Below are 12,025 nucleotides of genomic sequence, written 5' to 3' on the forward strand. Positions count from 1 at the left end.
GGTTGAGTTAAGGCCCTCCAGGTGAGCTCGTGCTGGATGCAGGGAGGGCCCTGAACCCAGGGACTGCCGTCCTCGTAACAGGACAAGGACACAGAGACGCACAGGGCAGGTGTGAGGTTGGAGGTGGAGACGGGCGTGATGCAGCCCCAAGCCAAGGGATGTCAAGGGTGGCCGGCAGCCACCAGCCGCTGGGACAGAGGCAGGAACAGGTTCTTTCTTAGCCTCTGGAAGGAAGCAGCCCTGTGGACACCTGATCCCGGATTTCTGGCCTCCAGACGGTGACAGATGAGTCTCTGTTGTTTTGAGTCCCCCAGTTCACAGCCAGGTGTGACGCGGCCCCGGGAAACTCCTGCCCAGGTGAGCACCCAGCACGCACGTCTTTCTCAGGCCTTTCCCACGCTCCCGGAAGGCTGTGTGGGGACCGTGACTGGCTGATGCAATTCGCCAGAACGCCCCTGGGCGCCCCTGTCATTGGCACAGCCACTTGGGGGAGGGGGAGAAGTGTGCTCTGACTTAGCCCTTGACCTGGCCTGCCGCCGTGGGCTTGAGATGGTGTCTTTATTGTGTGACCCAAAGTTAAATTTAACCGTGAAAAGCCACCTCGAAGTCAGCGTGTCCTGGCGTTGCCGTCGTTCACGGGGGACGGAAAGTGGGACGCGGAGGCCTCTGCCTCTGGGGGCCCCTGACACTCATGCCAACTAGAGCGGCTCGCCCAGCCCCCTGCAACTGAGGTCAACAGCCAAACTCCGGCGCGCGGCTCCGGTGGCCCTCCAGCGCGGGGGCTCCCTCCCACGGCCCTTCCGAGTAAGGCGCCACGGCTGGCTGGCGGCACGTGCCCTGCTGCCGTGAGGGAGGCCGCGGTCGCGAGGACGAGCCCGAATCGCACCTCCCACCCCCATTCCCAGGGTGCCCACGAGCACGCCAGGCTGCTCTGCCCGGAACTCAGGGCTCCGGCCTGCGGAGACCCGACTGCCGGGCTCTCTGTGTAGTTGTCGGTGGCTCAGGATTCGCGAACAGCATGGCCCCACATGTCACGCTTCCTTTCTTCTCTCTGCTGGTGGGACAGCCTGTCTCGGGCCCCCTTCCTCAGCCCTTCCATGGGCATCTGTAGGCACGCCTCATATCACATGCTGTGTGAGGCACGCGTGGGGGCGAGGGCCGCGGAGGGACCCACTCTGAAGTGTCCCAGGGTCAGGCCACGTGATTGTGTGTGACGGGTCCCAGAGACAGGAAGGAGGGGCGCGGGGCCGGAGCAAGGGCAGGGAAAGGGGTCAGGGCTGGCCAGGTGGACTCGCTCAGCTGGCTCTGGGCCCAGCTCGCAGAGGACTGAGGTGGAGGAAGGCCTCCTGGCTGCAGGGCGCTGCTGGGGGGACAGAGGAGATGTGGCTCTGGGGTGGTCGCAGGTGTGCTCGTGGCTGGGCCCTTGGCCAGCCCAGGGCGGGGCCGTCTGTCCCAGCCACAAAGGTTTTAGCAGCTGTCAAAGCCTCGTTCAGTTCCGGCGACACACACGGATGGATGCGCCACAGACTATGCCACCCCGAGAACACCGGAACCAGCCAGCCCCCCAAACCCAGCAGCCCCCCGGCAGTCTGTCATTCTGTGACAGGGGCTGGAGGCCAGGGTCCTGACCAAACAAATACAATTCGGGAGCAGGTTCCTGGAAGCTTCTGGAGATTTGTAGACCTCGTGCGGCTCTCGAGAGGACGCTGCAGAGAGACTTGGCGACTGCGCGCCACGCCGGGGTGCTCCGAATGTAACCGAGGCCTCGCCTGCTGTGCGGTGGGATTCCGCCGCTGACGCCCACGAGACGTAGGCAGTTCACGAAAGTCTACTTAAGCTGAGTTTGGGGTTTCACCTTGAGAGGCAAGTTTTTGGAAGAATCCATTTCTAATTCCCTCGCGATTAAACACGACTTCCCTGAACTGCGCCCCATCCCCACGTCCTTGCGCCACGGCTCACGGGCTTTGCGTCAGGCTCTGCACCACCCCAAAGCCCCGTACTTTGCACTCAGAGCTCCGGGTTCCCCGGGGTGGCAGTGGAGCAGCCTCAGGTGTGGGGGGGTGGCATCTCCTTACCAGCTTCCTCCTTCCGGCCGGGACTGGGCCCAGGCGGCTGTTCCTCCGCCCGCCCGAGAAGCTCTGTTCTCTGTCTCGTGGGACTTCTCGCCGGCACATCTTAAACCCCGACGAGTCTCATAATTCACTGGAACTCACACTTCCTTCCTCGCACACCCACTATCGCTTCCACAAAGATCTCAGAAGAAATTGAAAATGGGCAGCTGAGCCGTTCTCTGGACGCGTTAAGCTTTTCCCCTAATGAAATGTGTTAGTTTTGTTACAATTTCTGTGTGATGGCATCCAATTTCTTGTCAAACGTGATAAACAACGGAAGGAATGGGTTTTCTGTTAGCCTTTCGTTGCTCCGCGGACTGGTTCCCTCCCGCGCAGCCTCGCGGGTGGGCTCCCCGGGTGGCCCACAGCTGAGCCGCCGCCGCGCGGGGGGGAGCGCGGCCCAGGACAGAGTGTGTGCGTCTCAGTTCTCCACGGGCCTGGCAGCCGGGGTCCTTGCTTACGGGGTCATCGTCTGGTTCCCAGGCTGATCCCAAGCTCAGAATCATCCTCCCCAGTCTGTCCCCCGTCCTCTGCTACCGTCCAGCGGTGACAGCCGGGTGGGCGCCTCTGGTCGCTGGTCCCCGTCTCGAGCCACCATCTCGTTCTGTTTAGGATGGATGTGGCCCCTCTGCCTCAGATAGTTTTACTTTTAGTTTAAAGTTGAATGATTTGACCTATGTATAATATTTACATGTTAAGTTATTCACAGTGACTTAAAGGGTCTATGACATTTTTTCATATCTAAAAATAAGCTTAGCAAGGTTTTTCAGGTCTGTTAATGAGGGTGTGTTTTGATTGTTCCCGAGGTTGGTGAATGTCTGAGTCATTCCTCTAAAGAGCTGAGTGAACGCGGGGTTTTGGGGGTGAGTGTGGGGTGCGGGAGGGGTGAACGCGGGGCGAATGTGTGATGAGGTCCTGTGTCCGTTCTGATTCAAACCCTGAGAGCATCTAACAGAGACGACACTTCAGAACATTCACACCAGTCCCTCCTCTTCCGGACACGGTGTCCCCTTTGATTGGGGACTTCCAGATATAATTGCTTTGACACTTGGATCTCTCCTCCCTCCCTTGGAAATTGGTGTTGACATTTTTCCTATAGAGACATTGAACTTGGATGCTCTTCAGAGGAAACTCACTTGAATGCTTCAGAAACGGCCTTCATTTTCTCGTGGCGCAGGGGGCGGGGTCACAGAGGCGGGCTGCCCCCGTGTCCTCGGAAAGGAGAACTCTGAGAGATGTCAGGACCGCCAGGGTTCAAGGTTATGTCCTGGCGTTGGGCATTTGAAACTGCTCCTTAAGGACACGTGGGCAGGGGCCAGTGGGGGTGCAGATGGGGGCACGTGGAGAAGAGCCAGGGCCGGTCGGGAGGCAGGGGGGTGAGGGAAATTTTGGGTGAGAGTCTTTTTTGTGGTTTACACAGCAAGTAACGGGTAAGTTCAGTGGGTTCGAGGCGTGGCCCCTGGTGCTGAGGTGTGGGGGGCAGGGAACCGTGGCCCCCGAGCGTGCCAGCGGTGGAGCGGCGGTCAGGTCGGGGTGTGGGCTCCGGATTGGCCGGGTCACACGTGGAAAATGCACTCAAGTCACCTACCACCTGCAGGGCTTGGGTGGCGCTGGGTCCGCGAGGCCCCAGGACGTCAGAGCATTGGCTCCAACGGCCACGCTTAATCCCACGCCCGACGGGGTGTGTCTGCGGGGCGTGGGGCGAGTGGGCCAGGGCAGCTCAGCTCCAGCAGCCCCGCCTGCTCCCCGGGCGCAGAGGTGCGCAGGGCAAAGGCACCGTGAGGGTGACGGGCGGCCCTGCCCCGCTGCTCCTGCTTTTCGCTGCGACCGCTTCAGACGGGCTCGGATCGCGTGGCCTCAGTGCCTGGCACACAGCAGGCACTCAGGGAATCGCCCCCGAATGAACGGAAAGCCAACCCAGAGACGCCATGTGCCTTCGGTTTAGGTTTAGTGTTAATTTGCTAATTCGGATCTGACATTTCCCCCGGAAAAGAGAGCAGTTTAAAGAAAAGCTTTCAGCAAACCTCTCAAGTTGGCAGAAACAGGGAGAGTTTACTATTTGGCTGTTGTCTGCAGTGTAATCCTCTGCCTGCCTTCGGCAAGAAGTGCTCTCCTCTGGGGAGACTGAGTGTCTGTGGACGTGTCTTGGGTGGTAGTGGGACGCGTTTTCGGTCGATGGCATGGCTGTGCGTGGCCACGGCCGGCAGGCGCTGGGGGCGGGCAGTCCCGAGGGGAGGGGTCTGTGGAGGGTCCGCAGCTGCCAGCCCTGGATGTCCGGACAGTGACCTTTGCCAGCAGTGGACCTGCGTGACCTCAAGGACAACGAGTGACCTGGCGAGGCAGCCTTCCCAGACCCTCCAGGCCCTTCACAGGGACGGGTGGGGGCTGGGTGTGCAAGCCCATCCGCGCAGCAGCTGGTCAGCTGGTCAGGGCGGGAGGGGCCCCGGCTCTGGGTGTCTGTGGCTCGTCTCACGCAGCCCAGGGATCCCACGACCAGGCGCCACTGGCTGCGGGCACGGCCCTCTCCGCACGGACCCCGGGCGAGGGCAGTGGGGACCCCCTCACTGGCGCTTACATTTCTCTCGGGAACCAGCCCCACGCTCTGTCATGGGCCAGCTCAGGCAGTGGTGACGCCTGAGCTCCCGGGGGTGGGAAGGGGGAGGAGAGGGAACATTGATGGGCGTGCCTGGACACGAGGCCTGACATGGCCGTGTGACGCCCAGTTGGGGCGCCGGGTCCCCGGCCCCTCTGGTTCGAGGGGAGTCCCTGTCCCACGCGGAGAAGCAGCCCTTCATTCAGGCAGACTCAGCAAGGGCCCAGAGTGGCCTGGGATGGGCACAGGCCCAGCTGCCCCAGGCCTTCCCAGAGGTGACGTGGGTCTGCCCTATGCTGGGGCCACTGTTGCCACCTGACCCTGCCTGAGAGTGGCAGGCACCTGCCTGTGTCTGCCAGTCCTCAGCCCAGGCTGATGCCGCCGGCCCCAAGTCTGAATTCTGCACCCAGACGGCCGGCAATGGGTGTCCAGCCACCGCAGGCTTCCCTGCCTTCAGGCCCATCTGATGACTCAAGTGGGCCCTTTGGAGGGTCACAAAGCGCGTGTGCTGCCACTAGGGCCCCCGCCACATGGAGGCTCCTGTCCAGAGCACTCCTGGCCCCCAGGACCAGAGCGGATGGTGGGGCCAAGCCCAGGGCCTCGTTAGCACCCCTCGGGGGCCACTACAGAGGGACGTCTCCTTTGACTCGTCCATGAAGAATGGAAACAATAAAAAATCCCAGGAAAGCAAATAAGATCCTCCCTGAAATACAAACGAGAGGTTGGTCCCCCGAGGAGCTGATTCAGGCTCCCGCTTAAGTGCCGGGGTGGGTCTGAGGGTGCTCCCCAGCCTGGCTGAGGACCTGCCCCCGGCCTCGCCCACGGCTTGGCCCTCCCTTCCTAACTGCTGCTCGAGCGCCGTGTTGCCAGGCAGATGCTTTCTGTGCAACGGCCGGCCCTCTCTGGGTGCTGGGCACTCACTGTGGGCTGGGAGCTGCTCAGGGTTTGTCTTCCCAGCTCTGCTGGGCATTCAGCACCGGCTGGTGGAGAAGCTGAACTAGTGAAACAGGGGACGGTGACTCAGAGCAGGGCCGGTCGTGGAAAGGAAGCGCATCTTCCCCACGTCAGAGGGTGTGGCCAGCGTGCCGAGGCCGCACCGTCATTAACGGGGTGTTTGGCGTTTGGGATGACAGACCGTGTGAAGGAGCGGGCGCACCAGAGACACGGGAAACGCCAGGCAGGTTCCCATCTTGACGGTGAGGCCGGTGAGCGCACCGAGCGCGCCCTCCCCCCCGAAGCCGGTGCTGCGCAGCCCGTGTGCGGCTCTGTGCACGGGCCGAGGACAGCGGAGCACGCCACCTCCCCGCAGGCCGCTCGGCGTCAGGTTACTTTGGGCTGAAGTACAGTTGCCGTCCCAGCTTGCCCCCCTCCACCGTCGGACGCCCCTGCCCTTTGTCCTGTCACTTCTCTGTGCTGTTCTCCTGTAAGATGCTGCGTGAGCCCCACCGAGCTCCTCGTCACTGAGCGCTCCGTGCTCACGGGCAGCACGCGTGATCGGCGTCTCTTCCTGGTCTAGCGTGCGGGCCCCGGACAGCGAACCCATGGTGGTCAGAGAACAGGTCCGTCCCTGCAGGGAACACCCCACTCCGGGGAGCTGCAGGCGCATCTGGGCAGAGGCAGGAGCTCCAGGCTTCCTGAAGGGAGGGGACCGACTACCCCCGAGGGAAGGGCCATGGGTGGGTCGGCCTTGGAGCCAGTGTTAACACTGGGAGGCCACTGGTCCTGCCGCTCCTCTTCTCAGACGAGCCAGCGGGCGCCGAGAGGGAAGGGCCCCTGCCCAGGGATGGTCGGCCGCCAGGGCTGGCGCGCCTTCCCCGGACCTTGCCTTCTGCCCCCGGGACGCGACAGCCTCCCTGCGGCCCCGCTCACAGTGGCGGTCAGGCCGACAGTGGTCACAGATGACCCCAGGCTCCGCAGCCGGGGCCGGTGGGCCAGGAGGGAGAGTGTGTGGCTGGTCCTGGTGTGAGGGAGCCGCGGGCACCGTGTGTCTGGTAGAACCCAGGGCCCTGGGCCTCCTCTGCAGGGACCCCCGTACCCCGTCACTAAGCTGCTGAGCGCGCGTGTGGCAGGGGTGGGGTGGCTCTGAGACCTCAGGCCTGCCCTCTGCAGGGACCCCCGTACCCCGTCACTAAGCTGCTGAGCGCGCGTGTGGCAGGGGTGGGGTGGCTCTGAGACCTCAGGCCTGCCCTCTGCAGGAGCCATCGGAGGGGCAGGAGCAGGCGCGTGGGGGCGCGGGGTGCAGGTGGCCGTGGGCCTGTGAGGCTGAGTCTGAGTCTGTCAACGGGACAGACGTGTGCCACTGGCTACACACTCACGCCACACCCCGGTCCCAGGTCCCGAGCCCTGCCTTCCTCCGGGAGCCTCTCAGGACACTGGCCGGGAAGGTTCCGGCTGAACCACCTCGTTTGCTGTTGACACAGGGAAGTGACACCCATGACCAGTGTCCTGGGTCACCCTGCTTGGTGCTGACGGGGCTCGCCCCACGCCGCGGGACCCAGGTGCTCACGCCCGCAGGATCACCCTGTCTTGCCTCATCTGCACAAGAAAATACCCGGTCTCTTCAGATCGCTGGTGGTCCCAACGCAGACACGGAGCCTGGTCACGTTGGGGACCACTCTGCTGCCGCTGGTGTTTAGCTAATGGGCTGAGTTACAGTTTAGCGTCTGCAGCATCAGCATCCGTCCACAGCGAGTACATTAAACGCAATTAGTGTGGATTATGGATTCGAAACGAAGAAGGAAATATATTAATATGTCTAATTACTATGTTAATTAGACATTGGAGCCATAATATTTCAAACATAAATGCTAATGTTGATAGAGCTATAATTATTATTTTTGGAGTGCAAAATGAATCTCTGCTGTTCTGTTCCCAGTCTAGCTGACATCGGCCCAGCCCGGGGGTCTGTGGCCCACCCTCCAGGTGCTGAGTGGCCCGAACAGTGCCAGGCAGGTGGCCCTCGCTCATGGGAAGCCCGGCCGGGGCATTAGCAACCCTGTGGCCTGCCGTCACCTGCCGCCCGGGAGGAGCTGCTGACGTGATATAAACACCCGAGGATGTGACCTTTGGAATTTCAAGTTTTTTGGACTCAAGCATTTAAGTGTCGTGTGAATTAAATGTCTTAAGTTACACTCTAACATCTGTGGTGCTCCGGGCCACGTCTGTTCCAAAGCACTGGGAACAGGCCAGCGGCGGTCCCGGGGACCACGGGTCACGGAGAGGAGCTGGGTTAATGCTGGAGTCAGAGGCTGCGGTCACAGCTGTCCCTCGGGTGTGAGCGAGCAGGCAGAGGGCCCCGGGCTTGCCTGGGACATCCCGATGTTCAAACTGACCGTCCTGCATGCGAGGGACATGTTCAGGCCCGGGACAGCCACGTTCCAGCCCGGCCTGTGTGCCCCAGGTACGCCACCTGGGCTGAGACCCTGCCACACTGCCGGCCACCAGGTGGGGCACATGACCAGCCGCCGACAGACCACAGGCCTCCCGTCCTCAGTGGCAAGAACACAGCAAATTAGAGAATCACCTTCCCACGACACTTCGGTTCTAAACGTGTGGTTACTTGCTGCTCTCGGAGCTCAGGTGGCAGCCCCGGGGGAGAAACGGACCTTCAGACCAGGGGAGGCCGCCGAGGCTTCAGCAGACGCGCCAGCCGGTCCCACCGAGGGCCCCTCTCCCAGGCCCAGGTGCGCAGTGGGGCGGGTGCCCGAGGAGCGGGCCTCCCAGTGCTGACGGTGCGCTTTCCTTTGGGGGTCTCATCCAGTGAACTCCCTCTGGGGCAGAGGGACAGTCTGTGGGGATGAAGGAGCCCGGGCTCTCACCGCTGAGGTGCAGACGTGCCCCCACCACGCGGCTGCCGGACGCCTCTGTGGACGCTGAATCCTGAGCAAAGTGGCAACCAGTCACGAGTGGCTGCAGGGGCTTCGGCCAGCGGGGTCCAGGCAGGTCTGTCTGCATTCCCCGAGCTTCCCCTGGGCTTTCCTCAGTTTTTCTTCCTGAGCCCAGGTCCTTAGCCGTTTCTTTGATTCTGGAGCTTCCCTAATGGCTCGTCCTTTCCAGATAGTTTTGTGTGGCTGCAAACCCGATCTACACAGAAGCTGGTGCCCGGGCGCGTGGGAGGGGGCTGGGCCGGGCCACGTCCTCTGGATCGCCCCACTGCGTCATGGGTGTCCTGCTCTTTCTGACTCTACCTTTCACCTGCGGCCCCTGGTGGGGGAGCACGTGCGGACGCAGCTGGACGAATTCCAAGCCTCGTTTCCAGCTGACCTCAGCCTGCACACAGTGGGGATGAGATTCTCCGAGCGTGGCCATGGAATGTTTCTGGGTTCCAGCCCCCACGTGGGTGAGAGCCAGAGGGTTCGCGATGGCCGGTGCCATCTGAAGCGGCCGACACCTCTCCCTCCGCCGTGGTTTTCCTTCATAACAGGGGTCTGTCCCCAGCGGGCGCTGGCCGGAGGGTGGGGTACAGAGGACAGCTTGCTGGGCGGTCCTCATCTCAGCGCCGCAGGAGAGGAATGGGCTCTCCTCTCTGCCGGCTCAGCTGGGCAGCCAGGAGAAAGCGTCCCTCGCGTCCCCAAAGCCTGGTGTCTGCGCCCACTGCCAGGGGACAGAGACTGCTGTGTAAGGATGGGAACCGGCTCAGGTGAGCGTCAGCGGGAGTGTTTACTGGCAGGACAGAAACGCAGACTGGAAGCTCAGGCCTGGAGGGGCCAGGAGTCCGGGCGGGCGGGGACCCAGGGGCAGGATCAGGGCCCTGCGGTGGGCGGGACCAGCTCTCTGCCACCCGAGTCTGCAGGCCCATCAGAGCGGTGGAGGCGGCTGGCGCCTGTCCTGACCGTCATGCGTGGGGTTCTCATGGCATGTGGGTGCACAGGAGTCTCAGCGGTGCCAGGGCTCCTGCCGAGCCCCGGGAGCAGGGACGGACTCCCAGGGGCCCTGAAGGAGGTCTGGGCGTGGCTCCAGGGCTGTGCTGATGGTGTCGCTGTCGGGCAGCCTCGGGGCTGGCGTTCATCAGGATCCGGGGCAGAAGGGGAGCGTCCAAGGGAAGGGGGCGCCGGGTGTAGAGTCCTGTCGTCTGTTCTGGACTCTGGGCTGACGAGTCCTGTTCCTGAGGAGCTGCCGCGGGGGGTGGTGGGTGCTCTGCCCCCTGCACCTACAGCGTCGCAACGGCCGGGGGTCCCGGAACCTCGGCGGCAGGCAGCTGCCTCTGCCCTGCTGAGCGGTGACCCGCGCTGGGCAGTTGTTTTCCCTCGTCCGTGAGCATTTCATCCACCCCTGAAGGCTCCGCTCCCCAGACTGCGCGCGCGTCCCGGTGCAGGTCTGACCCCAGAGGACGGACCCTGGCGGGTGCAGCTGTCCCAGCTCATCACTCCAGATCCCACGTGTGGGGAAGCAGAACCCAGGCTCCTGCTGGGGAGAGTGGCGCCCTGTGGCTTTGGGTGCAGGCGAAGTCGTGGTGGTCCCAGGGTGGGCACGCAGAGTGGGGCGGAGAGGGGACCCGCCTCGCCGGCTCTCCATGCCGGGTCCCGTCAGCCTGCCATGGGAGGGGTGGGCCAGCCCGGAAGCCTGGCCCTGTCACGTCCCCTCTGCCGATGCTGATGCCGCCACCGTTGCTCTGGATGCTGGTCGTCAGTGCAGGCTGGAGCCTTGGGCAAAGCCAAGCGGTCCTCAAAGCAAGGTGAGGAGGGGCAGGACCGACGAGCCAGCAGCAGAGACGTGTGAGGTCTCAAAGGACATGCAGTGGACACAGAAACAGCCAGAAATAGACAGAAACGGAGCGATTGGGACGAAAGAAAAACTAGCGGAGGGCCAGTGTAATCCGATCGTTCCCGTGCGCGGCCAGGGGCTCACCGTTCGCAGCCCAGAGGAGGCGGCCGCTCTCAGACTGCAGCCCCCCGCACGCCCTGGGACGCGGTTCTGACTGCAAAGCTGCGGGGGCGTGGGGGGGCGGTCCTGCCTGAACTGAGGGGCAGGTGTGGAACAGAAAAGCCTCGGCTCTGGCGGCAGCAGCCACTTTCCCCCATTGATTCACCAGCCCCCCCCGGGTATCTGCCCACCTACCCCTCTGCCGCCCGCCCATCCCCGCACCCGTCCAGCTGTCCTTCCATCCGTCCATCCTCTCGTTCACCCGTTGAACCGAGCGTGGGCTGTCCCACTGCCCCTGAAGCAACCCCCGTCCACTGTGCTAAGTTCTGGAGGCCAGAGAGGCCCGCGCTCCCTGGGCTGGAGTCAAGGCCTGGGCTGGCCGGTCCCTCCTGGAGGCTCCAGGGGGCGACTGGCTCCCACGCTGTCCCTGCTCCTCGGCTCGCGGCCCCGCCTCCGCCTTCACACCGGCAGCACCGGACAGAGTCTCACTGCCGCCTCTGTGGTTCCCTCTGTTCTGTCTCCTTTTCCACTGACAAGACCTCTGTGGTGATGCCGGGCCCAGGTCCGCCTCCCCACCTCAGGGCAGCTCATCAGCAACCGCACCCGCTTCCTCCAGCTTAATTCCCGTTGCCACGTGAAGGCCACACACTCGCAGGGGCCGGGACTGAGACGCAGACGTCTTCTGGGGAGCGTCACACTGCTGACCACATTCAGTTCCTTGTCGCACCGGGTGCTGCTAGGGGCCAGAGGTTCCGTGATGCGTCAGCAGGGCCCCCGAATCCGAGAACTCGCTGCCCCACTAAGACGACAGACAGCTGCCACGTTCTCGGGCTGAGTGCTCCGCGCACACGATGGTCCAGCATCTCCAGCTGTGTGACGTGTAAGCGCAGTGACACAGGGACAGGTGTTGTGCAGGGCCCGGAGTGCCGGGGTCTGGGTGCCCTCACCGCGGGAGCACCGAGAGCCGCTGACGGTGGCTTTGGCCCTGACTTACGTCCTCGTCATCGGGCTCTGGAGACCATAGGAAGAGAGGAGGAGAAGGTAGCAGGCTTACCCAAGAAAAGAAAATGTCCGATTGAAACTCGGGCCACTCATGGAAGGGACTGTCCGCCACGGAGTCTCCCAGGCAGTGGGTGAGGGCACGGCAGGGTCCCACGTGGAGGGGCTCACGGTCCAGGCTCACTCTCGACAGGCGTTTGGGGCCCCCACGCCCCCTCGCTGCCTTGTTCCCATCAGTGTCAGGACGGAACGGGCATCATCACCCCTTTACAAACGAGGGCGCGGCATGGGCGATGGAGTCACAACGTGTCCATCTGTGCTGCTGTGACCTGCCCCCCGAGGGTGAATGAGGTCCCCGGGTGCCCTGCTGGGGGAGCCTCATCCCGGGTGCGTTTGCTTTTGTTCCTCGGGTGGGAGAGGTGATTGCTCAGCTGGGGTTGGGTCCCGCCACTCCACTCCC

The sequence above is a fragment of the Furipterus horrens genome, unplaced genomic scaffold (assembly GCF_987537825.1).
Source record: "Furipterus horrens unplaced genomic scaffold, mFurHor1.1.pri manual_scaffold_5, whole genome shotgun sequence".
In the NCBI taxonomy this organism is placed as follows: Eukaryota; Metazoa; Chordata; class Mammalia; order Chiroptera; family Furipteridae; genus Furipterus; species Furipterus horrens.